General features: G+C 44.0%; 1 protein-coding gene and 1 non-coding gene across 2 annotated transcripts in view; one reads left to right on the top strand and one right to left on the bottom strand.

The window, feature by feature from the left end:
* The window catches only part of CTNNA3 (catenin alpha 3), a 1,398,597-nt gene that overhangs the window by 1,126,139 nt on the left and 246,176 nt on the right, over window positions 1-26,282 (bottom strand). The gene's annotated exons all lie outside the window — the stretch shown is intronic.
* LOC119926053 lies at window positions 24,615-24,752 on the top strand. The gene has a single exon (XR_005449969.1). It is a non-coding gene; the product is annotated as a small nucleolar RNA SNORA7 (small nucleolar RNA).

The following is a 26,282-nucleotide window of genomic DNA, read 5'->3' as shown; positions in this document are numbered from 1 at the left end:
AAATTGGCAACATATAGAGACAGTCCCTACCCAACAGTGGGCTCACAGTCTAGAAGGCGGAGACAGAGAACAAAACCAAACATACTGACAAAATAAAATAAATAGAATAGATAGGTACAAGTAAAATAAATGAATAAATAAATAGAGCAATAAATATGTACAAACATATATACATATATACAGGTGTTATGGGGAAGGGAAGGAGGTAAGATGGGGGATGGAGAGGGGGACGAGGGGGAGAGGAAGGAAGGGGCTCAGTCTGGGAAGACCTCCTGGAGGAGGTGAGCTCTCAGTAGGGCCTTGAAGGGAGGAAGAGAGCTAGCTTGGCGGATGGGAAGAGGGATGGCATTCCAGGCCCGGGGGATGACGTGGGCTGGGGGTCGATGGCGGGACAGGCGAGAACGAGGCACGGTGAGGAGATTAGCGGCAGATATATATGTGCTACAAGAGTTATGAATATCTAGATGAGGTAGAAATTCTGAATTAGCAGTTGGGGGAATATAAATTGGGGAGATTAGAAATTATTCATCGAAGGCTTCCTAGAAATGTCATTTCAGAAAGGGTTTGAAGATGTGAAGAGCAGAGTCAACAGGATTGGAATGGGGAGAGAGAGAGCCAGGCAGCAAGAAATAAGTGAACAAAAAGTTGTTGGAGGGAAAGGTGAGAATGAGGTACAGTGATTAGATTAAAATCTTCTGCTTGATGTGGAGAAGAATGGGGGATTTTGAGGAATGGAGAGGTATATGTAGGACATTTTTGAAAAATCAACTGGGCAAATCAATCACCTGGTAGTTAGTGTGTGCAGAGCCCTGAATAAAGTTCTGGGGAGAGTATAGTAGAGTTGGTAGTCATGATCCCTGCCCTCGAGAAGCTTTATATTACAGACAAGTAACAGATATGTATATGAATGCTGTAGGGGTGGGGAGTGGAAGAGTATTAAAGTGCTTGGTGGGAACAGATGCAAGTGCACAGGCAACACAGAAGGGAGGGAGAAAAGGATGGGGAGATGACACATTTGTCTTGGGAGGCTTCCTAGAGGAGATAGAGTTTTAGCAGAATGAAGCATGGACTGGAAAGGGGAGACTGGATGGAAGGACATCAGCAAGGATAAAAATATTAATAATACTACCACAATGATGACAAGTGTTGGAGGTGGCAAAGAGCCTAGGACTTAATGAAGGAGGTTAAAAAGTATGGCTGAGCAAGAGTGCAAATTATAGAAAGTGACCAAAGCCAACCTGGTTCCTGGATATTCATCAGCAACAGTCTGAGACATGAGCAACTGAGCAGAGGAAAGGATCTGCCAAGGCGATCCAGGCCTGGGGGAAGATTTACTTGGACTGTAGACACCCCTCCACTAAAGGTGACCACTTACAGGTTGAAGGCATTCAATCAGCTCTCTATTTTTCTTTTTTTTATTGGCACCTGTTTAACACTAAATATGTATAAAGCACCAAGTACTAGGTAGATATAAACTAGTTTGGATATAGTTCCTGTTTCACATGGGGCTCACAGTCTAAACAGGAAAGATAACAGGTATTCATTCAATCAATCATATTATTGAGAGCTTACTGTGTGCAGAGTACTGTACTAAGTATTATTCAAATCCCAGCTCTGCCACTTGTCAGCTGTGTGACTTTGGGCAAGTCACTTAACTTCTCTGTGCCTCAGTTACCTCATCTGTAAAATGGAGGTTAAGACTGTGAGCCCCCCATGAGACAACCTTATCACCTTGTAACCTCCCCAGTGCTTAGAACAGTGCTTTGCATATAGTAAGCACTTAACAAATGCCATCATTATTACTAAGTGCTTCAAAGAGTATAATAAAACAATTAACAGACACATTCCCTGCCCACAATGAGCTTTCAATAAGCAGTGTTGCTTAGTGGATAGAGCAGAGGCCTGGGATTCCAAGGATAGAGGGATTTCAGATTTGGTGAGGGTACAGATTGTGCAGTGGTTAGAAATGATGAGATCGAGTGTGTGTCCAGCAGGAGGTCACTGGAGTTTAGGAGTGATAGAAGGCAGTCACCAAAGGGTCATCAGGAACATCTATGTGGATATTGAAGACACCAGAGGTCAATGTGCATGGAAAAAGAGAGAAGGAATGTGAGAAAGGAATCAAAATGGTTAAAGAAGTTGGAGGTGGGACCCGACTGGGAAGTAGGTGACATTTAGTAGAATTTGGAGTAGGCAGTATAGGCAGTTGATATGCCTCCTCCAAAAGGCCTTCCCTGACTAAGCCCTCCTTTCTTCTTCTCCCATTCCCTTCTGTTACACCCTGACTTGCTCCCTTTATTCATCTCCCCCTCCCAGCCCCACAGCACTTAAGTATATGATATTTATTTATTTATATTACTGTCTCCTCTTCTAGACTGCAAGCTCATTGTGGGCAGGGAATGTGCATGTCTATTGTTATATTGCACTCTCCCAAGCACTTAGTACAGTGCTCTGCGCACAATAAGCGCTCAATAAATATGATAGATTGAATCCCTCTGAGACCACCCATACCAAACATCCTTCTCTTGATTTTCTCTGAAAAGCAGCATGGCTTAGTGAGAAGGAGCATGGCTTGGTGGATAGAACATCAGCCTGGGAGTCAGAAGGTCATGGGCTCTAATCCCAGCTCCACCACTTGTCTGCTGTATGGCATTGGGCAAGTCACTTAACTTTTCTGTGCCTCAGTTACCTCATCTGTAAAATGGGGATTAAGACTGTGAGACCCATGAGGGACTGGGACTGTGTCCAACCCAATTTGCTCGTAAGCACCCCAACAGTTTAGTACAGTGCCTAGCACATAGTAAGCACTTAACAAATACTTTAATTATTATTATTATTCTCTGGAGGGATCCCTGAGCCCCTCTATTTCTCCCAGAGTCATTGTGTTTCCCTCCCAGGTCTCTATGGACACAGCTCTGAACCAGAAAACTCAGAGGCAGGAGCCAAGGTGGAAGTAGGCTGGACACTTACTATAAAAATACAAGATTGAGAGCCATATCAGTTCTGGGAACAGACCAAACTAATCAACACCCATCCCGCTGCTGCCAAGGAGGGAATGGGATTGAGTACGATTGTGGGAAGCTGGGGTTCGGAGCCAAGCATTCCCACCACGCCTGTTCTCCCATACTTCCCTGGGCTGGTTCTCTCCAGCCAAACTGCCCCTGTGTCCCCAAACCCCTGTTCTCCCCATCCCGTCATTGACTACTCCCATAAATCTTCAAAAGCAAGAGAATCCAAGTTAAAAGCAGTAGAAGCTATCCAAGGGAAGCAGCATTGACTTCTACTTGCTTCCATTTTCTAAATCATTGTCTCACTGAGTTGAGCCACAGTGTCGTCTCAGCCTGAAAGTTTAGAGAAGAAAGTCCCCAGAGCGGAAAAATATCAACTCTCCATTCCCTTGAAATTGATGGAAACAAGTTTCTTCAGGGTTCCACACTGAGCCCGGGCTGCTCCATGTGGGACAAGTGAAGTCAGATAGATCTTTTTTCACTAGTATTTCCCTGCTAGAACAAAGCTCCAGTCTTCATGTTGCTTCCCTAGATCAATGTGCTCGTTGTCTTTTCCCAACACGTAGCCAGCTGCTGACTCTAACCAGGATGCCCTATAGCAATGGAAGCTAACCAGGCTATTCTATTGCCTGTCACCAAAGGACAAGAGAGGAAAGGATTCTTGCTTTTACTGGCTAAAAGAGACTGCCTTCTGAAGTCTCATAGTCAGGAAAATTCATTATGAAAGAGAAAGTCTGAAAGACCACATTTCATTCCCTCCCTTCAGAAAGGAGGCAAGGCTTCACCGCCACTGGGCATTTTTGTGAATCAAGGTCACAAGACAGGTACTGTTCCTGCAAAGCTTTTCATTGAAGATCCAGGAAATGAGGTACTGAAGATATTCTGGGCCCTGAGCCCTTCCAGAGCAAATAACCTAATAATCAAGCAACTTAAGTCTCAAAGTGAACCTATTTATTCATTTGATTTATTTCTCCAGAGGCTAGTAGAAAACAAACCACATTTGAAAAATTGAAACCAAAATGTATTTAAGACCAGTTTTGAAAAGTAATTAGGGCTACACAGTAAAACTGTTGAAAGTCATGAGCATTGAAAAAGCCCAGTGGTGAATTTTCTAAATGAAATTTTGAAAATACAGGAGTGCTTACTGACTGATAACTGTCCCTGTTATTTTAAAAGTGCCAGCTTCCTGCATCTCCATTTCTGAGGAAGAGTCCCAGCTAATACTTCTTTAATTAATTGCTATACAGCCCTTACTAATTTTCTGCTTTAAAATGTACCAAAACTTAAAAGCCAAATACGTCTGTGACCTCAGAAATTGGAATGTGGGGAAATTGATAGTTGTCCAACAACATTTCAAAATTAATTACCTGACTTTGGTTTCAGATTCATCATGTGATGATGTTTTCCCAACTGTGATTTTTAGGAAAATTGTGATAATTATAAGGTTGCAAATTTGTTCTGTGTTTAATAGAATTAATATGAGAATGTGTGGGTCCCCAAAATCTTTGGCTGCAAGGCAGCAGACTGGTAAGAACCACACCAACTGTGCCCAAGAAAGCATCTGCCCCAGGGACAAAATAACCCTATCAATTTGCAAATATTAATTAAAGGGGGGGATTTTCTTAAACTATAAGCCCCCTGAGGGAGACGGACTGTGTCTGACCCATTTATCTAACATCTATCCCAGTATTTATAATGATGGCATTTGTTAAGCACTTACTATGTGCAAAGCACTGTTCTAAGCGCTGGGGGGGAGATACAAGGTGATCAGGTTGTCCCACGTGGGGCTCACAGTCTTAATACCCATTTTACAGATGAGGGAACTGAGGCTCAGAGAAGTTAAGTGACTTGCCCCAGGTCATACAGCAGACAGGTGGTGGAGCCGGGATTAGAACGATTGACCTCTGACTCCCAAGCCCGGGCTCTTTCCACTGAGCCATGCTGCTTCAGTATTTAATGCAGTGCTTGCCACAGAGTAAACTTTTAAATACCACTATCATTATTATTGTTATTATCATTTACTCCTGTATTAAATACTCCTGTATTTTCAAAATTTAATTTAGAAAATTCACCGTTGGACTTTTTCAATGCTCATGACTTTCACCAATTTTACTGTGTAGCCCTAATTACCTTTCATAACTTATCTTAAATACATTTTTGGTTTCAGTTTTTCATATGTGATTGGTTTCCCACTACTCTCCTGGTAAATAAATCAAAGGAATAAACAGGTTCACTTTGAGACTTAAGTTGCTTACACTTGGAGTCCCAAGTGAGACATGGCGTATGTCCAACCTGATTAGCTTTAATTCATGCATTCAATCATATTTATTGAGTGTTTACTGTTTGCAGGGCACTGTACTAAACATTTGGGAGAGTACAATGCAAACATAAACAGTCACATTCCCTGCCCACAATGAGCTTATAGTCTAGAGGGGGGAGGCAGACATCAATACAAATAAACAAAATTACAGATATGTACATAAGTGTTGTAGGGCTGGGAGGGGGGAAGAACAAAGGAAGCAAGTTAGGGCAATGTAGAAAGGAGTGGGACATGAGGAAAAATGGGGCTTAGTCTGGGAAGGCCTCTTGGAGGGATGTGCCTTCAATAAGGCTTGGAGGGGGGGAAGTAATTGTCTGTTGGATTTGAGGAGGGACTACATTTCTAGGACAGAGGCAGGATGTGGGCTAGGGGTTGGCAAAGAGACAGCTGAGTTCGAGGCTGTTGGGTAGGGACTGTCTCTATATGTTGCCAATTTGTACTTCCCAAGCGCTTAGTACAGTGCTCTGCACATAGTAAGCGCTCAATAAATATGATTGATGATGATGATGATGATAAGGTTAGCATTTAGGGAGCGAGGTTTGTGGGCAGAGTTGTAGAAGGAGAGAAGCAAGGTGAGGTAGGAGGGGGCAAGATGATGGAGTAATTTAAAGCCAATGGTGAGGAGTTTTTCTCTGATATACAGGTGGATGGACAACCACTGGAATTTTTTGAGGAAGGGGGTGACATGTCTTGAATGTGTTTGTAAAAAAAATGATCCAGGCAGTAGAGTGAAGTATAGACTGGAGTGGGGAGAGGCAGAAGCCTGGGACATCAGCAAGGAGGCTGATGCAGTAATCCAGAGGGGGTACGAGTGATTGTACTAATGTGGAAGCAGTTTGGATTGGATGGAGAGGAAAGGGCTGATCTTAGTGATGTTGTGAAGGTGATACTGACAGGATTTGGTGACGGATCGAATATGAAGGGTTGAATGAGCGAGAGGGGTCAAGGATAACACCAATGTTGCAGGCTTCTTTATCTACCCCAGCACTTAGTACAGTGTCTCGCACACAGTAAGTGCAAACATCAGAGGCAACTTTTTGTACACATATACTAACATAGCAGCATAAGATTCTGCAGAGATATTTCTGAGCAATACCACTGTCAAGAAGCTTTTTTTCCAAGTTTCATCACTTAATAACCATTACACGACAGTGTGCCAGGGCTTTAATAATGAAATGAATGGCAGCAATTCTGTACTCTCGAAGCCTTGATGCTGAATCATTACATTTCCTTTTCTCTGAAGAGGAAAATGTCTGCCAATGGGAAACGAAGCTCCCATAAAAGATGCAATCCTACATCAAAAATAGATGCTCATCCAAAAACACACTGCAAAGGACATTAGATCTTTGAAACATGGACAGGAGCAGAGTCTGCTGGTAGACATATAGCAAGGATGGCAAATGAACAGGTTGAGTTGAAATTCTAATTAATGAAAACCAGCATATTAGCATTATCAATCTGTTCATGGTAATAAGAAGGATCATTTCGGCTTGTGGTTTGTGTGAAGGAATGAGTGGGTTTCAGTAAAGAAAAACACTAACAACGATTCTTTAAAAATATATATTTTAGGAGATTTTAATATTCTCCCCTTCTGTATGTCCTGCAATGGTCTGCGGGACAGCAAACTCAAGGGGGAGAAAATGTCTTAAGCCCTCGAACCCTGTACTGAATGTTAATGCATTTGTATATGATAGATTTAATACAGAACTGAGAATAAATGATTTTCAGCAGCTGACTAGACTTATAAATTGCTCGGAGTACTACAAAATCCATAGAAAGGAAGAACAGCGGTATAATTTACAGCATCAGTATTTGTCATGAAAAAGCAGCAAATGCAGAATTTGATTTTATCCTTTTAAGAGCACAAACACTTCCTCGAAAATTAGAAATTATCATTCCAGAGAATGTATTTAGGTAGCACAGCTATTCATTTTAGCACACTGCTACTTAAAAAAGCAGCATCCTTCCTAATTTCTCTAAATTTTAAATGAATTGCCAGAAAGTATAAACAACAAAAGAAAAGGATTTCAGACACATCACTGCAAGCTTATATGAAGAGCTCATTAATCCTTATTTATTATGCACTTCAAAAGCTAGGTTCTGGAAGAATCTATCAAAGCACATTTAGACTATGAAGCTACTGAAAACAGCACAAGATAATGCACTAGTTTCAAATTCTTGATCTAGCAACCTAGTGGTATAAACTTCGTAGAGAAAAATGAAATTTTTCACATTAAGGTGTGTTAAAGGTGTGTTAGAGAAGCAGCGTGGCTTAGTGGAAAGAGCACAGGCTTTGGAGTCAGAGGTCATGGGTTCAAATCCCTGCTCCTCCAATTGCCCGCTGTGTCACTGTGGGCAAGTCACTTCACTTCTCTGTGCCTTCGTTACCTTATCTGTAAAAATGGGGATTAAAACTGTGAGCACCCTGTGGGACAACCTGATCACATTGTAACCTCCCCAGCGCTTAGAACAGGGCTTTGCACATAGTAAGCACTTAATAAATGCCATCATTATTATTATTATTATTATTAAAGCTTCCTTGAGAAAAATAGTGCAGTAAAATTGGAGTACCTCCTAGAAAACTAAATTCTGAAAAGTGAACAATGTAATCAAGGCTCTTCTTCACCTCGCCCCCTCCTACCTCACCTCCCTTCTCTCCTTCTACAGCCCAGCCCACACCCTCCGCTTCTCTGCCATTAATCTTCTCACTGTGCCTCGTTCTCGCCTGTCCTGCCGTCGAACCCCGGCCCACGTCATATCCCTGGCCTGGAATGCCCTCCCTCTGCACATCTGCCAAGCTGGCTCTCTTCCTCCCTTCAAAGCCCTACTGAGCGCTCACCTCCTCCAGGAGGCCTTCCCAGACTGAGCTCCCTCCTTCCTTTCCCCCTCCTCCCCCTCCCCATCCCCCCGCCTTACCTCCTTCCCCTCCCCACAGCACCTGTATATATGTATATATGTTTGTACATATTTATTACTCTATGTTACTTGTACATATTTATTCTATTTATTTTATTTTGTTAGTATGTTTTGTTTTGTTGTCTGTCTCCCCCTTCTAGACTGTGAGCCCGCTGTTGGGTAGGGACCGTCTCTATATGTTGCCAACTTGTACTTCCCAAGTGCTTAGTACAGTGTTCTGCATACAGTAAGCTCTCAATAAATATGATTGAATGAATGAATGAATAATATTCTCTTAAGTACAGACCATGTGAACTCTCAAACAGTACTGTACTCTGTGCATAGTAAGCACTCTATAAATGCCACTGATTGATTGATTGGTGGATTTCCCATTTAAACCAATATGAGGAAATGCCCAAAACTGAATTTGGCTCACCGAAAACAAATCTAACCATTCTCATTTCTAAAACATTAAGATCATATTTAGTTGGTTGATCTAACTCATTAAGGAATCACAGTACCCTTGCAGTAAAAATAATGATGACGATTTTTTTAAATGGTATTTGTTAAGCACTTACGATGTGCCAGCCACTATATTATGCACTGGGATAGAAACAAGATAATCAGGTTAGTCACAATTTCTGTCTCACATGGGCTCACATTCTTAATCCCCATTTGAGGTTGAAGAAACTAAGTCACAGAGAAGTTAAGTGATTTGCCAAGGTCATACAGCAGGCCAGTGGTGCAGCCAGAATGTTTAGATCATAAGTGTTCAAATCATACCAAAAGTTTAAGAAGCTGACAAAGATTTCTCCAAATATAACCTTTGGGTGGGCTCTGTTTTTGATTCATTGTCTGTGATTGAGTGTTGCTTCTGCCTCAACTCTCCATCCCCTCTTCCTCCAATGAAGTGGAAATTTTTCAAGCATATCTGATTTCTATTTAGAAGATATATAGCTAAGACAAAACTCTAGACCCTGTGCTTGACTAGAAAACCTACTTGAAATAACAAGGAAGAATTACACCACAGGAAATGCCATATGGGGTCATGGCATTGGACTAGCAGATCCAATTGTCTGTCTCTGGTAGAGGCATTAATTTATCTAGATGCCACTCGACTTTGATGTTTTCTGCCTGCACAACTTTCTGTGGAAACAAATTATGTGTGATTTGTCACACTGGGATGTCTTCCATTCTGCCTCCTGCCTCTCCCTTCTCCAGTCCATACTTCACTTTTGCTGCCTGAATCATTTTTCTAAAAAAACTGCTCAGTCCACATTTCCTCCCTCCTCAAAAACCTCCAAAGGTTTCCCATCCATCTCTGCATTAAACAGAAACTCCTTACCATCAGATTTGAAACATTCAGTTAGGTTGTGCCCTCATATTTTACCTTGATGATCTATTACAACCCAACCAGCACACTTCACTCTTCTGAATACCAACAGCCCTGCTTTTCTTCCACTCCCCCTCCCATATACGAGTGGCTCCCTTTGCTCTTCTCCCCTCTCCCAACCCCACAGCACTTACGTATATATGTATCTACTATAATTTTATTTAGTTATATTGATGCCTGTTTACTTCTATTGATATCTGCCTCCTCTCGTCTAAACTGTGAGCCTTTAGTGGGCAGGGATTGTCTCTCTTCATTGCTGTGTTGTACTTTCCAAGCGCTTAGTACAGTGTTCTGCACACACTCAGTGCTCAATAAATACGACTGAATGAATGAACTAAACATTGATCTCATCTATCTCACCATTGTCCTTCCATGCCCATGTCCTTCCTCTGACCTAGAACTCCCTACCTCTTCAATAACAGCAGACTAACACTCTTATCTTACTAAACATTCCAAACTTACTAAAATGACATCTCCTCCAAAAGGCCTTCCCTATCTAATGCCTCCCTTCTTCTTCACCTGGGTCTGTATCTGTTGTTCACTCAGACCCAAAACACTTAGGCACATACCCATAATAATAATAATAATAATTGTATTTGTTAAGCGCTTACTATGTACAAAGCACTGTTCTAAGCACTGGGGGGATACAAGGTGATCAGGTTGTCCCATGTGGGGCTCACAGTCTTAATCCCCATTTTACAGATGAGGGAACTGAGGCCCAGAGAAGTGAAGTGACTTGCCCAAAGTCACACAGCTGACCAACGGCGGAGCTGGGATATGAACCCATGACCTCTGACTCCAAAGCCCAGGCTCTTTCCACTGAGCCACGCTGCTTCTCTGCGAGGTGCCAAGAACTGAACTAAGCACTGGGGTGATACAAGCAAATTGGGTTGGACACAATCCCTTTCCTATGTAGGGCTTGCAGTCTTAATCCCCATTTTACAGATGAGGGAACTGAGGACCGGAGAAGTGAAGTGACTTGCCCAAGGTCACACAGCAGAAATGTGGCAGAGCCGGGATTAGAACTCATGACCTTCTGAATCCCAGGCCTGTGTTCTATCCACTATCAATCAATCAATTGCATTTATTGAGCACTTGCTGTGTGCAGAGCACTGTACTAAGCGCTTGGGAAGTACAAGTTGGCAACATATAGAGATAGTCCCTACCCAACAGTGTGCTCACAGTCTAGAAGGGGGAGACAGAGAACAAAACCAAACATATTAACAAAATAAAATAGAGTAGATATGTACAAGTAAAATAAATAAATAGAGTAATAAATATGTACAAACATATATACATATATACAGGTGCTGTGGGGAAGGGAAGGAGGTAAGACGGGGGCATGGGGGGGCAAGAGGGAGAGGAAGGAGGGGGCTCAGTCTGGGAAGGCCTCCTGGAGGAGGTGAGCTCTCAGTAGGGCCTTGAAACTTATTTTAATGTCTATCTCCCAGGCCATTCTGTAGCCTTTTGTGGGTAGGTATCAAGTCTAACTATTCTATTGTACTGTACTCTGCCAAGCATTTAGTACTACCCTATCCTAATCCTCCTCGACCTCTCAGTTGCCTTCGACACTGTGGACCATCCCCTTCTCCTTAACCCACTAACCAACCTTGGCTTCACAGACTCCGTCCTCTCCTGGTTCTCCTCATCTCTCTGGCCCTTCCTGCTCAGTCTCCTTTGCAGGCTCCTCCTCCCCCCTCCCATCCCCTTACTGTAGGGGGTCCTTCAAGGGTCAGTTCTTGGCCCTCTTCTGTTCTCCATCTATACTCACTCCCTTGTTGAACTCATTTGCTCCCACAGCTTCAACTATCATCTCTAAGCTGATGACACCCAAATCTACATCTTCACCCCTGTTCTCTCTCCCTCCCTCCAGGCTTGTATCTCCTCCTGCCTTCAGGACATCTCCATCTGGATGTCTGCCCGCCATGTAAAACTCAACATGTCCAAGACTGAGCTCCTTATCTTCCCTCCCAAAGCCTGTCCCCTCCCTGGCTTTCCCGTCACTGTGGACAGCACTACAATCCTTCCCATCTCACAAGCTGGCAACCTTGGTGTCATCCTTGACTCCGCTCTCTCATTCACTCCACACATACAATCTGTCACCAAAACCTGCTGGTCTCACCTCCACAACATCGCCAAGATTCGTCCCGTTCCTCTCCATCCAAACCGGTACCTTGTTGGTTCAATCTCTCATCCTATCCCGAGTGCATTACTGCATCAGCCTCCTTTGTGATCTCCCATCCCCTGTCTCTCTCCACTTCAGTCTATAGTTCACTCTGTTGCCCAGACTATCTTTCTAAAGAAATGCTCTGGGCATGTCACTCCCCTCCTCAAAAATCTCCAGTGGTTGCCTATCAACCTTCAAATGAAGCAAAAACTCCTCACTCTCGGCTTCAAAGTTCTTCATCACCTCACCCCCTCCTACCTCACCTCCCTTCTCTCCTTCTACAGCTGAGCCTGCACCCTCCGCTCCTCTGCTGCTAACTTCCTCACTGTGCCTCGTTCTCACCTGTCCCGCCATCAACCCCTGGCTCGCATCCTGCCTCTGGCCTGGAATGCCCTCCCTCTGCACATCCTCCAAAATAGGTCTCTTCCTCCCTTCAAAGAGAAGCAGTGTGGCTCAGTGGAAAGAGCACGGGCTTTGGAGTCAGAGGTCATGTGTTCAAATTCAGGCTCCACCAATTGTCAGCTGTGTGACTTTAGGCAAGTCAGTTAACTACTCTGTGCCTCAGTTACCTCTTCTGGAAAATGGGGATGAAGACTGTGAGCCCCCCGTGGGACAATCTGATCACCTTGTAACTTCCGCAGCACTTAGAAAAGTGTTTTGCAGATAGTAAGCGCTTAATAAATGCCATTATTATTATTATTATTATTCAAAGCCCTACTAAGAGCTCACCTCCTCCAGGAGGCCTTCCCAGACTGAGCCCCCCTCTTCTTCTCCTCCCCATTGCCCCCCTCCTTCCATCTGCCCTACCCCCTCCCCTCCCCAAGCACTTGTATATATTTGTACATATTTATTACTCTATTTCATTAATAATGTGTATATAGCTATAATTCTGTTTATTCTGATAATAATAATAATGACATTTGTTAAGCACTTACTATGTGCTAAGCACTGTTTTAAGTGCTGGGAGGGGATACAAGGTAATCAGATTGTCCCACATGGGGCTCACAGTCTTAATCCCCATTTTACAGATGAGGTAACTGAGGCACAGAGAAGTTAACTGACTTGTCAAAAGTCACACAGCTGACAAGTGGCAGAGGCAGGACTAGAACCCATGACTTCTGACACCCAAACCCGTGCTCTTTCCACTGAGCCATGCTGATGGTATTGACACGTGTCTACTTGTTTTGTTTTGTTGTTTGTCTCCCCATTCTAGACTGCGAGCTCGTTGATGGGTAGGGACCGTCTCTATATGTTCATTCATTCATTCATTCATTCAATCATATTTATTGAGCGCTGTGGGCCACACCCATCATCTTAATAATGCTCCCTTAATAAATCAGTATTTCAACATTTGTATGGACAGCACTCTACTAGGAATTTAGAAGAGTACAAAATAATAATAATAATTGTGGTAATTATTAAGCTTTTATTATGTGCTAAGCACTGTATTATGTGCTGGAATAGATACAAGATAATCAGGTTGGATACAGTCCCTGTCCCACATGGGGCTTGCATTCTGACTAGGAGGAGGGAGGATTTAATCCCCATTTTATAGATGAGGAAACTGAAGTTCAGAAAATAAAGTGACTTTCCCAAGGTCACACAGCAGGTAGGTAGCAGAGCAAAGATTAGAATCCAGACCCTTGATCTTTCCATTAGACCATGCTGCGTCTTGTCCTACAATATAATTACTAAGTAGGTGCAAACTCTGCCCTCAGAGAGCTCTGTCTCTATGTTCCTGAGCCTGTACTTACAATCTTTTCAAGTCTTCTGATTAGTTTTCTTTTCCTTTCTGAATTTTTCTAGCTCTAAAATGTGCTGCCAAAACAGCAGCAGAGTGAAGCCCAGTAATCCAGATGTGGGTGTAGCCTGGTTTTAAATAGTAACAAAACTATTTTCATTCTGCTTTTTTGATTATGCCTTGGATTTTCTTGCTGCCACTGCACACTGGGCCAAATGTTTTAGAGGAATAGACAAAAAGTTTGCTTTCCAGAGTCCTTATAGCTCATAGCCCATCTACCTTTAAAGGGCAGTTTGGCAGTATTTTTCCCTTGCCTAGGAGTGAGGTTTCCCCAATTTGCACTCATTTATATCTCATCGTCAATCAGGAACCAGGAAAGACAAGTGACATTGCACTCCACTGCACTTACTGATGCCTCACTTTTCCATGTGATTCTTTTTTTTTCTTTTACTGTTATGCATAGGACCCTGACTTTCTTATCACTGTAGACGGCACTACCATCCTTCCCGTCTCACAAGCCCGTAAACTTGGTCTCATCCTCGACTCCACTCTCTCATTCACCCCACAAATCCAATCCATCACCAAAACCTGCCGGTCTCACCTCCACAACATCGCCAAGATCCTCCCTTTCCTCCCCATCCAAACCACTACCTTGCTGGTTCAATCTCTCATCCTATCCCGACTGGATTACTGCATCAGCCTCCTCTCTGATCTCCCATCCTCCTGTCTCTCCCCGCTTCAGTCTATACTTCACTCTGCTGCCCGGATTATCTTTGTACAGAAATGCTCCGGGCATGTTACTCCCCTCCCCAAAAATCTCCAGTGGCTGCCTGTCAATCTACAAATCAAGCAAAAACTCCTCACTCTCGGCTTCAAGGCTGTCCATCATCTCACCCCCTCCTACCTCACCTCCAGTCTCTCCTTCTCCAGCCCAGCCCGCACCCTCCGTTCCTCTGTGGCTAACCTCCTCACTGTGCCTCGTTCTTGCCTGTCCCACCATCGACCCCTGGACTACGTCCTTTCCCTGGCCTGGAATGCCCTCCCTCCACACTCCGCCAAGCTAGCTCTCTTTCTCTCTTCAAAGCCCTACTGAGAGCTCACCTCTTCCAGGTGGCCTTCCCAGACTGAGCTCCCTTTTTCCTCTCCTCCTTCCCCTTCCCACAGCACTTACATATATTTTACAGACTTCTTACTGTATTTATTTTACTTGTACATATTTACTGTTCTATTCATTTTGTTAATGATGTGCATATGGCTATAATTCTATTTGTTCTGATGATTTTGACACCTGTCTACATATTTCGTTTTGTTGTCTGTCTCCCCGTTCTAGACTGTGAGCCTGTTGTTGGGTAGAGACCATCTCTATATGTTGCTGACTTGTACTTCCCAAGCGCTTAGTACAGTGCTCTGCACACAGTATGCACTCAATAAATATGATTGAATTAATTAATTTCAAAAATAACTGGAAAAAGAGGACCCAGGAAGCTAATCGTGATGGTTCACAGATCACACAATAGCCATGGCCAAAAGGGGCAAGCATGTTTTTTTGGAAGCTGAAGTAATATTTTCTGTAGGATAAATGGACAATTTCTGGATATGCCAAATAGATTGGGCTTCTTTCAGATAAACAGAAGGACTGAAGTTTGCATTTCTCTCAGGGTCTCCTATTCTTTTAACCAAATGAATCACATGAACAAAATTCATGAATCAACCATAAGGACTTCTGAAATGCAGAGCAGCGCCTAGAAATTTTGATGTCCTCCTTTCCTCCCCATAGGATGGGGAAAGGAGCATCTGGTTAATTTGACAAGGCTGCATAATTACTATTGTTTATTAGTCACTGAATCAGTGGACATATATGTGATTCATGATTTCCTTCCAAAACATATATTGCTAAATACCAGGTCTGTTCCAGAATATCTCCTTGAGTATTCTTCAGTGGGAATTAAATGACTGTAAAATGATCTGTCAGTTTCAGCTGTATACTTTTTGCAGTTGCTGTCATTCACTATATTGAAAAAATTTCCTGTGATCATGACTTCACTAACCTCATTTTTCTCCAGGTTAGTAGTGAGGAAGAAGAGATAGAACTACAGTGTGTAGGTTGGTACTAGAGAAGCAGTGTGTACTCTAGTTTGTAGTAGAAAATTGGCCAAGTAAGATGGGAGAAGGAAACTGATTGAAGCTGATGGTAAGGAGTTTCTATTTGTTGCAAAGATGGATGAGAAATCATAGTAAGTTTCTTAAGGAAGAAGAGATTGAGGTACAGTGAGTAGGTCAGTGTTAGAGGAGTGAAGTATGTGAGTAGTTCATAGTAGAAGATCAGTCAGGTAAGATAAGAGTGGGAGAACTGATTGAGTGCTTTAAATAATAATTAATAATAATAATTATGGTATGTGTTAAGCACTTACTATGTGCCAGGCACTGTACTAAGTGCTGGGGTGGATACAAGCAAATCAGGTTACACACAGTCACTGTCCCACATAGACTTATTCCACATTTTACAGATAAGGGAACTGAGGCACAGAGAAGTGAAGTGACTTGCCTAAGGTCACACAGCAGAAAAGTAGTGGAGCTGGGATTATAACCCATGACCTTCTGACTTCTAGGCCCACGATCTAGCCACTATACTATGCTTAAAGCTTATGGTAAGAAGTTTCTATTTGATTCAAAGGTGGATGAACAATCATTGTAGGTTTCTGCGAAAAGGGAGACAAAGTGGGATATGTTCTTTTAGAAAAATGATCTGGGCAGCAGCAGAGTGAAATATGGACTGGAATGGGGAGAGACTGGAATTAGGGAGGTCAGCGAGGAAGCTGATGCAGTAGTTAAGGTGGGATATAAGAGCTTGGTTCAGCATGGTAGTGATTTATGTTGAGAAGAAGGAGTGGATTCTACAGATGTTATTAAGGTAGAACAGTTCCCTGAAGAATTACAGTCATTTTGTTCTATGACCCATTTATCTGGCAAAGTCCTTCAAGATGAGGGGATAAACTGCCACAGTTTCTCACCACCTTATCCACAGTCTAAGTGGTTTAAACTACATTAGCATAACATGGAGCTGGAGAAGAGGGAGGTGGGACATTCCAGTGAGTCCTCTACCCCTCCCTCAGCCACCTCTTTGGTGAAGGGGCAGAGAGGAGGTAGAGGAGGACTCTGCCACTGCCGCTCCCCTCTCCCTGGGGTGGTGGGGCATGGGGAGGAAGACACTCACCCTGGGGTGGAGGTGGCAGCGATGGCAGCAGGAGTGGTGGCTCTCTAAGCCTGGCTGAGAGGAGGGTGAGTATGGTGGGACAACAGGCCGGGGATAATAATAATAATGGTATTTGTTAAGCACTTACTATGTGCAAAGCACTGTTCTAAGCGCTGGGGGGCTGCAAGGTGATCAGGTTGTCCCACGTGGGGCTCACAGTCTTAATCCCCATTTTCCAGATGAGGGAACTGAGGCCCAGGGAAGTTAAGTGACTTTCCCAAAGTCACACAGCTGACAATTGGCGGAGCTGGGATTTGAACCACTGACCTCTGATTCCAAAGCCCGGGCTCTTTTCACTGAGCCATGCCGCTTCTCTTCGCTGGGGATGGTTAAGGATACTGATTTTGATTTTTGAGGAATATTTCCTCAGTCTCTCAGTCTCAAGTGATTTACTACATCAGAAGACTGATAGATGTTCCAAATAGATCTGGTCTGCAAGAGCCAGAGGATACGGCACATGAGCATGCTGGTTCATTCCCCTCTGCCTTAGAACATGCCCATGTCTCTCCCATCCTAAAAAAACCCTCTCTTGACCCCACCTCACCTTCTAGTTATCGTCCCATATCCCTCCTACCATTCCTTTCCAAACTCCTTGAACGAGTTGTCTATACGCACTGCCTAGAATTCCTCAACAACAACTCTCTCCTCGACCCCCTCCAGTCTGGCTTCCGTCCCCTTCATTCCATGGAAACTGCCCTCTCAAAGGTCACCAATGACCTCCTGCTTGCCAAATCCAACGGCTCATACTCTGTCCTAATCCTCCTCGACCTCTCAGCTGTCTTTGACACTGTGGACCACCCCCTTCTCCTCAACACGCTATCTGACCTTGGCTTCACAGACTCCGTCCTCTCCTGGTTCTCCTCTTATCTCTCGGGTCGTTCTTTCTCAGTCTCTTTTGCAGGCTCCTCCTCCCCCTCCCATCCTCTTACTGTGGGGGTTCCCCAAGGTTCAGTGCTTGGTCCCCTTCTGTTCTCAATCTACACACACTCCCTTGGTGACCTCATTCGCTCCCACGGCTTCAACTATCATCTCTACGCTGATGACACCCAGATCTACATCTCTGCCCCTGCTCTCTCCCCTCTCTCCAGGCTCGCATCTCCTCCTGCCTTCAGGACATCTCCATCTGGATGTCTGCCCGCCACCTAAAGCTCAACATGTCGAAGACTGAACTCCTTGTCTTCCCTCCCAAACCTTGTCCTCTCCCTGACTTTCCCATCTCTGTTGACGGCACTACCATCCTTCCCGTCTCACAAGCCCGCAACCTTGGTGTCATCCTCGACTCCGCTCTCTCATTCACCCCTCACATCCAAGCCGTCACCAAAACCTGCCCGTCTCAGCTCCGCAACATTGCCAAGATCCGCCCTTTCCTCTCCATCCAAACTGCTACCCTGCTCATTCAAGCTCTCATCCTATCCCGTCTGGACTACTGCACCAGCCTTCTCTCTGATCTCCCATCCTCGTGTCTCTCTCCACTTCAATCCATACTTCATGCTGCTGCCCGGATTATCTTTGTCCAGAAACGCTCTGGGCATATTACTCCCCTCCTCAAAAACCTCCAATGGCTACCAATCAATCTGCGCATCAGGCAGAAACTCCTCACCCTGGGCTTCAAGGCTCTCCATCACCTCGCCCCCTCCTACCTCACCTCTCTTCTCTCCTTCTACTGCCCAGCCCGCACCCTCCGCTCCTCCGCCGCTAATCTCCTCACCGTCCCTCGCTCTCACCTGTCCCGCCATCGACCCCCGGCCCACGTCATCCCCCGGGCCTGGAATGCCCTCCCTCTGCCCATCCGCCAAGCTAGCTCTCTTCCTCCCTTCAAGGCCCTGCTGAGAGCTCACCTCCTCCAGGAGGCCTTCCCACACTGAGCCCCTTCCTTCCTCTCCCCCTCGTCCCCCTCTCCATACCCCCATCTTACCTCCTTCCCTTCCCCACAGCACCTGTATATATGTATATATGGTTGTACATATTTATTACTGTATTTATTTATTTATTTATTTTACTTGTACATATCTATCCTACTCATTTTATTTTGTTGGTATGTTTGGTTTTGTTCTCTGTCTCCCCCTTTTAGACTGTGAGCCCACTGTTGGGTAGGGACTGTCTCTATGTGTTGCCAATTTGTACTTCCCAAGCGCTTAGTACAGTGCTCTCCACATAGTAAGCGCTCAATAAATACGATTGATGATGATGATGATGAGCATGCCATAAAATAACCCCTTCAACTAGGTGATTGACAATCAGATGAGAGCCCAGCATCACCTGAAATCCAATTAAATGTACCTTGGGCAATGCACCCCTGTATCCTAGACCTAACAGATCTTAATACAGTGCTCTGCCCAGAGTAAGAGCTTAATAAATACTATTACTACTAACTAAAGGGCCCATTTCAATGGTCAAAGGAGTCCAGAATGGTTTAGATCATCCAATTATGAGAACTGCGAGGACCCAGCTCTTGATTCCTTGGTCTAGAACAGGCTGAAAATTCTGTTCCAAATCAAATACCCTATCTTACCAAACTATAGCCTTGATACCCAAGGAAATTCCACAATTGACCAGTCTCTTCAGGTTACTGAGTCCCTGGGGCGGATCCAGAAGCAAGACAAATCACTCAGTGTAACTCAAAGTTAGCCTGATTTTAACCTGAGACCTAAGAATTCGGACCCCATAATGAACAAGGAAATAAGTGAGGGAACCAACAGCCCAATCTTCACTGGCTCCTCAATTAAATCTCCTTTTCAGGCAACAGAGTTCCTGGTTCTTACACTGAGAGCCAGTGGGGCCTAGTGGAAAGAACACAGGTTGGGGACCTGGGTTCTACTCCCAAATCTGCCACTTGTCTGTTTTGTGACCTTGGGCAAATCACCTAACTTCTTTGTGTCCCTCATCTGCAAAATGGAGATTAAGACTGTGATCCCTTAGTACTTAGTTCAGTGCCCAGCCCTTAATAAATATAATTTTTTAAAAACCTGAAGAAACTATGCTCGAGTCAAGGAAGGCATTTTGCTTTTATGTCTCAATATTTATGCAGCGTACTGGGACAGTTCAAAACTCACAAAGCATGTTTATTAGTTGTGCTCTCTGGCAATTAAAAGGAGTCAAAAAGAAGGAACCAATTCCAACTCTGTTTTAGGTCTGATGATAGATTGATGTTTTATGTAGGAATGTTCTTTGAAAGCTAGAGACATTAAAATGTTACTCAATATCAGGATTTTAATTTTACACCCCAACTCTATTAAATAGACAAGTGGATATGCAGCTAGGAAGTCATAATATGGGAAAATGAATGTGTTTAACTCAAGATTTTAAACTCCTTGAGGGCAGGAATTGTATCTATTGAGTCTACTGGATTGTACTCTCCCACGTACTTACTTTTCACAAATTGCTTTTCACAAATAAGTGCTCAGTAACTACCACTGACTGATACAAATTAATAATAATAATAATAATGGCATTTATTAAGCGCTTACTATGTGCAATGCACCGTTCTAAGCTCTGGGGAGGTTACAAGGTGATCAGGTTGTCCCATGGGGGGCTCACAGTCTTAATCCCCATTTTACAGATGAAGTAACTGAGGCACAGAGAATTGAAGTGACTTGCCCAAAGTCACACGGCTGACAATTGGCGGAGCCGGGATTTGAACGCATGACCTCTGTCTCCAAAGCCCGGGCTCTTTCCACTGAGCCATGCTGCTTCTCTGCTTCTCTTCTTATTTCAAATAAGCAGATAACCACATCAGGCTCCTGGTGATCTAATCCCGAACTATGCTACACGCAAGTTTTCCAGGGAGCCAAGGGTTCAGGAATAGGGACATTTAGAGAAGCAGCATGGCCTAGTATATAGAGCATGGGCTTGGAAGTCAGAAGGACCTGTGTTCTAATCCTATCTCTGCCACTTGTCTGCTGTGTAACCTTGGGCAATTCACTTAAATTCTCTGTACTTCAGTTACCTCATGTATGAGCTCCATGTAGGACAGGGACTGCCTGATTATTTGTATCTACCCTATTGTTTATTACTGTGTACTTAGTATGTAGTAAGCACTTAAAATATACCATATAAATAGAGGATAGGGTGAAAATGTGGGTAGAGGATGGAAGAGTTAGTGAAGGGAAATGAGGATTTTATTTTGTTAGGTTTTGTTCTCTGTCTCCCCCTTCTAGAATGTGAGCCCACTGATGGGTAGGGACTGTATCTATATGTTGCCAGCTTGTACTTCCCAAGCGCTTAGTACAGTGCTCTGCACACAGTAAGCGCTCAATAAATACGATTAATTGATTGAGGAAAAGCCAGAGTGAAAGCTAAAAAACGCAGCTGTGGTAGATGCTCAGGACAATGTAAATTCTTCTTTACTCCTAACTCTAACATCAATAACCCTAGGTCTTCATTTCATGAAGAATTACAAAGTCTCAGTTATTGAGAAAAGGTGAAAAATAATATTTATTAAAGATTTTACTTGAAAAGAGCAGGAGGGCCAAATTTAGGCTAGGAAAGTAAAGTGGAAGGAAGAATTTCTAGAGAGTCTCTTATCCTCAACCCACAGCAAATTGCTGCTCCCGAGCCCAGAGCTCCAGCCTACAGGATCCACCTGTACTAAGGAATGGCACTCCCTATCTTGAAGCCAGGCTCAGGTCTTGGAAAAGAACTTGCGGAGGATGGGGATTTTACCACCGTAGGTTCGAAATCAGAGCTTTATCTCATTCACTAAATCTCCGACATGACTCCAGACCTTCCAAGCAGGCAGAAAAGAGCTCAGTCTGACCCATTAATTCTTCAAAGACTGGATGCCACACCAAGCTCCATTCTGCTCACTTTCTGCTTTCCTCCAAGCTCAAAATAAAAGGTTAGCATCTATGTCCAGAATTTAATTACTTTGAAGTGTTTCATATTTTTTATGTCTGATAAATATGGCAACTTTTGTGAGCACTTTGCCAACCGGTACCAACTTCTAAAGGTCTGCAGATACTTTGAACTAATGGAAAAACACTGCTAGAATTGGTAGAGTATTCTCTTTCCATTTGAAATTTTATCTATTGACAAAAATGTCCAGTTAGGCATTCTCTCAGTTCAATAGGTTATTTATTGCCTAATCTAATTAATTAAACAATCACTGTGATTCACCTACAAGTCCTTTGTTTTCCTTGTGCAGCACCCTCTCTAAATGTAATATATATAAGCACCTTGAGTGCTGTTTATTTACACTTCTTGGTAACTGGAATAATTTATTTGATGGCTAAAATGAGGAGAAGGAACACTAAGCCAGAAATATAGGCTGTGTGGCTCCACACTCAGATGAAGCTTTTCAAATCCGCGTTATGCTTTTTAATTTGTATGTACTTAAAGCATTTACAATTCCAGAAGGATTATTTTATTTAAAAAGTGTATTTGGCATGAAAAATTATTTTTCAAAATTATTCCAAATTCATAGATTGTAGTCCTCATTTATGTAACATGAACTGAAAGAGTTTTAATAGAACAATGCCTTATTAAAATAATTATGCAGAAGTGATACCTAATAACAACAATAATAATGATAGCATTTATTAAGTGCTTACTATGTGCAAAGCACTGTTCTAAGCACTGGGAGGTTACAAGGTGATCAGGTTGTCCCACAGGGGCTCACAGTCTTAATCCCCATTTTACAGATGAGGTAACTGAGGCACAGAGAAGTTAAGTGACTTGCCCAAAGTCACACAGTTGACAATTGGCAGAGCCAAGATTTGAACCCACAATCAATCAATCAATCAATCGTATTTATTGAGCGCTTACTATGTGCAGAGCACTGTACTAAGCGCTTGGGAAGTACAAATTGGCATCACATAGAGACAGTCCCTACCCAACAGTGGGCTCACAGTCTAAAAGGGGGAGACAGACAACAGAACCAAACATACCAATAAAATAAAATAAGTAGGATAGAAATGTACAAGTAAAATAAATAAATAAATAAATAAATAAATAAATAGAGTAATAAATATGTACAACCATATATACATATATACAGGTGCTGTGGGGAGGGGAAGGCGGTAAGGCGGGGGGATGGAGAGGGGGACGAGGGGGAGAGGAAAGAAGGGGCTCAGTCTGGGAAGGCCTCCTGGAGGAGGTGAGCTCTCAGCAGGGCCTTGAAGGGAGGAAGAGAGCTAGCTTGGCGGATGGGCAGAGGGAGGGCATTCCAGGCCCGGGGGATGACGTGGGCTGGGGGTCGATGGCGGGACAGGCGAGAGCGAGGTACAGTGAGGAGATTAGTGGTGGAGGAGCGGAGGGTGCGGGCTGGGCAGTAGAAGGAGAGAAGGGAGGTGAGGTAGGAGGGGGCGAGGTGATGGACAGCCTTGAAGCCCAGGGTGAGGAGTTTCTGCCTGATGCGCAGATTGATCGGTAGCCATTGGAGGTTTTTAAGGAGGGGAGTAATATGTCCAGAGCATTTCTGGACAAAGATAATCCGGGCAGCAGCATGAAGTATGGATTGAAGTGGAGAGAGACACGAGGATGGGAGATCAGAGAGAAGGCTAGTGCAGTAGTCCAGACGGGATAGGATGAGAGCTTGAATGAGCAGGGTAGCAGTTTGGATGGAGAGGAAAGGGCGGATCTTGGCAATGTTGCGGAGCTGAGACCGGCAGGTTTTGGTGACGGCTTGGATGTGAGGGGTGAATGAGAGAGCAGAGTCGAGGATGACACCAAGGTTGCGGGCTTGTGAGACGGGAAGGATGGTAGTGCCGTCAACAGAGATGGGAAAGTCAGGGAGAGGACAAGGTTTGGGAGGGAAGACAAGGAGCTCAGTCTTCGACATGTTGAGCTTTAGGTGGCGGGCGGACATCCAGATGGAGATGTCCTGAAGGCAGGAGGAGATGCGAGCCTGGAGGGAGGGGGAGAGAGCAGGGGCAGAGATGTAGATCTGGGTGTCATCAGCGTAGAGATGATAGTTGAAGCCGTGGGAGCGAATGAGGTCACCAAGGGAGTGAGTGTAGATTGAGAACAGAAGGGGACCAAGCACTGAACCTTGGGGAACCCCCACCGTAAGAGGATGGGAGGGGGAGGAGGAGCCTGCAAAAGAGACTGAGAAAGAACGACCGGAGAGATAAGAGGAGAACCAGGAGAGGACGGAGTCTGTGAAGCCAAGGTCAGATAACGTGTGGAGGAGAAGGGGGTGGTCCACAGTGTCAAAGGCAGCTGAGAGGTCGAGGAGGATTAGGACAGAGTAGGAGCCGTTGGATTTGGCAAGCAGGAGGTCATTGGTGACCTTTGAGAGCGCAGTTTCCGTGGAATGAAGGGGACGGAAGCCAGACTGGAGGGGGTCGAGGAGAGAGTTGTTGTTGAGGAACTCTGACTCCAAAGCTCGTGCTCTTTCCACTGAGCCACGCTGCTTCACCTAATCATTTCTTTAGTTCCCCATATATATGACAGCTAAATAAACTAATTTTTGCACATTTAAATAAATGACTGGCTGCATCTAGACTGTGAGCCTGTTGTTGGGTAGGGACTGTCCCTATATGTTGCTAACTTGTACTTCCCAAGCGCTTAGTACAGTGCTCTGCACACAGTAAGCGCTCAATAAATACGATTGAATGAATGAATGAATGAATTTTCAGTGCATTTGGGGGAGTACATTGGCTCTAGAAGGAGATAAGAGCATTGAGAGCAGGGATTCTACTTACCTACTCTATTGTATTTACCCAAGGGTTTAGTACACTGCTCTGCTCAGAGTAAGTACTTTATAAATGTTAGGGAAAGGGTTAGTGTTGAGGTTCCCCATTTCCAGAGGGACCAGTTCCCCAAGATAACAGGAACAGAGTGGATCATATGTAAAGGACTAGTGAGACTAAGAGAAAAGTAGCACCGTGGAAACAGACCCCTCTCAGGGTCGCACCTGGAGAGTTTCCAGTACTCTACCAGTCTCGATTCTGGGAGGGAGAGTCAAGCAGAGGCTTACCTATTCCATTCCTAGCTTGGGCAGTGGCTAGACAGTGGAAGGAAATCTGCTATGATTCAAAACCTACCTGTGCTGGGCAGCAGCAGCATGGGAGAGAGTCAAGGGTGAATACTCAAGTTTTCTGCACAGAAGGAGGCAATGATAAACCACTTCTGTATTTTTACCAAGAAAACTCTATGGATACACTACCAGAACGATTGCAGATGGAGAGATGGGAGAGATGTGTCCATGGTATCGTTACAGGTCGGAGACGACTCGACAGCAAAAGACAAGACAAATGGAAAAAATAGAGGCCTGGGTGTCAGAAGACCCGGGTTCTTATCCCCGCTTTGCTGATGGCTTACTGTGTGACCTTGGGCATATCACTTAACTTCTCTGTGCCTCAGTTTTCTCAATTGTGAAAGGGGAATTCAATCCTCCTCCCTACTACTTAGATTGTGATCCCCATGTGGTACAGGGACTGCGTTCAACCTGATAAACTTATATCTACCCCAGAGCTTAGAACAGTGCTTGGCACATAGTAACCATAAAAAAGAGACTGGCTGACACTTAATGAAAATTGAAGAGGGACCTCTCCAAGATGTAAGTGGGACCAGGCACAAGTGAGCTGACCTGTGCTCTCACCATAACAACCAGACGTGGCCAGTGGCGAAGATGATGAGGTTCACACAGTGAGAGACTCATATGAGTGGTCATGCCAAGTGTGTGTAGCACACAAGACATACTTAGCCTGCACTGCAGACTGCATGTGGGCAGAGAAGGAAATGTCTAATATCACTCCTCTGCGCAACATTCACACCAACTACAGGTGATAAAATGTGGCTTTTTCTACAGGTTGGTTCTTCGGGGGACAAGGGTCTGCGGGAACCAAAGCAGTTAATTTAGCTCTATTCATATAATGGCTGTCACTTGGTATCAGATAATTTAGAGCTGCTTGGAGCCAGTACCAAATACCACTGATATCATTTGCAGAGAGAGAACCAGGGGAGAAGTCACTTGGGGTCTCTGGCAAACAACAAAGATCTTCTAATTGCACTTCACCAACATCATGAAACTGTGGGAAAAGGTCTCCCCAATTTAAAATAGAAAGAGAGAGGTAACCACACCTCTCCTCACATTCAAAGCCTTTCTAAAAATCCATTTCCTCCAGGAGGCTTTTCCTGGTCAAGCCATTTTGTCTTTATCATCTACATAGAATGTTGATCCCGAACATAACTGAACAATTTAATAATTATACTGCTCTAGAATATTAAAAGGTTAATTAATCCAACTAAATACATTTACATATAAACTACTGATTTTATATTCAAAGTTTATGCTACATTCATTCATTCATTCAATCGCATTTATTGAGCACTTACTGTGTGCAGAGCACTGCACTAAGCACTTGGGAAGTACAGGTCAGAACATATAGAGATGGTCCCTACCCAACAACGGGCTCAGAGTCTAGAAGGGGGAGACAGACAATGAAACAAAACATGTAGACAGGTGTCAAAACCATCAAAATAAATAGAATTATAGCTACAGATAGTGAGCACAACATTTGAGGGTGGAAGTTGCTGTAAAACCTGATCAGTGTCCAACAGT

The sequence above is a fragment of the Tachyglossus aculeatus genome, chromosome 3 (genome assembly GCF_015852505.1).
Source record: "Tachyglossus aculeatus isolate mTacAcu1 chromosome 3, mTacAcu1.pri, whole genome shotgun sequence".
NCBI classification, from domain to species: domain Eukaryota; kingdom Metazoa; phylum Chordata; class Mammalia; order Monotremata; family Tachyglossidae; genus Tachyglossus; species Tachyglossus aculeatus.
This window is presented reverse-complemented; position numbering and strand designations above follow the sequence as displayed.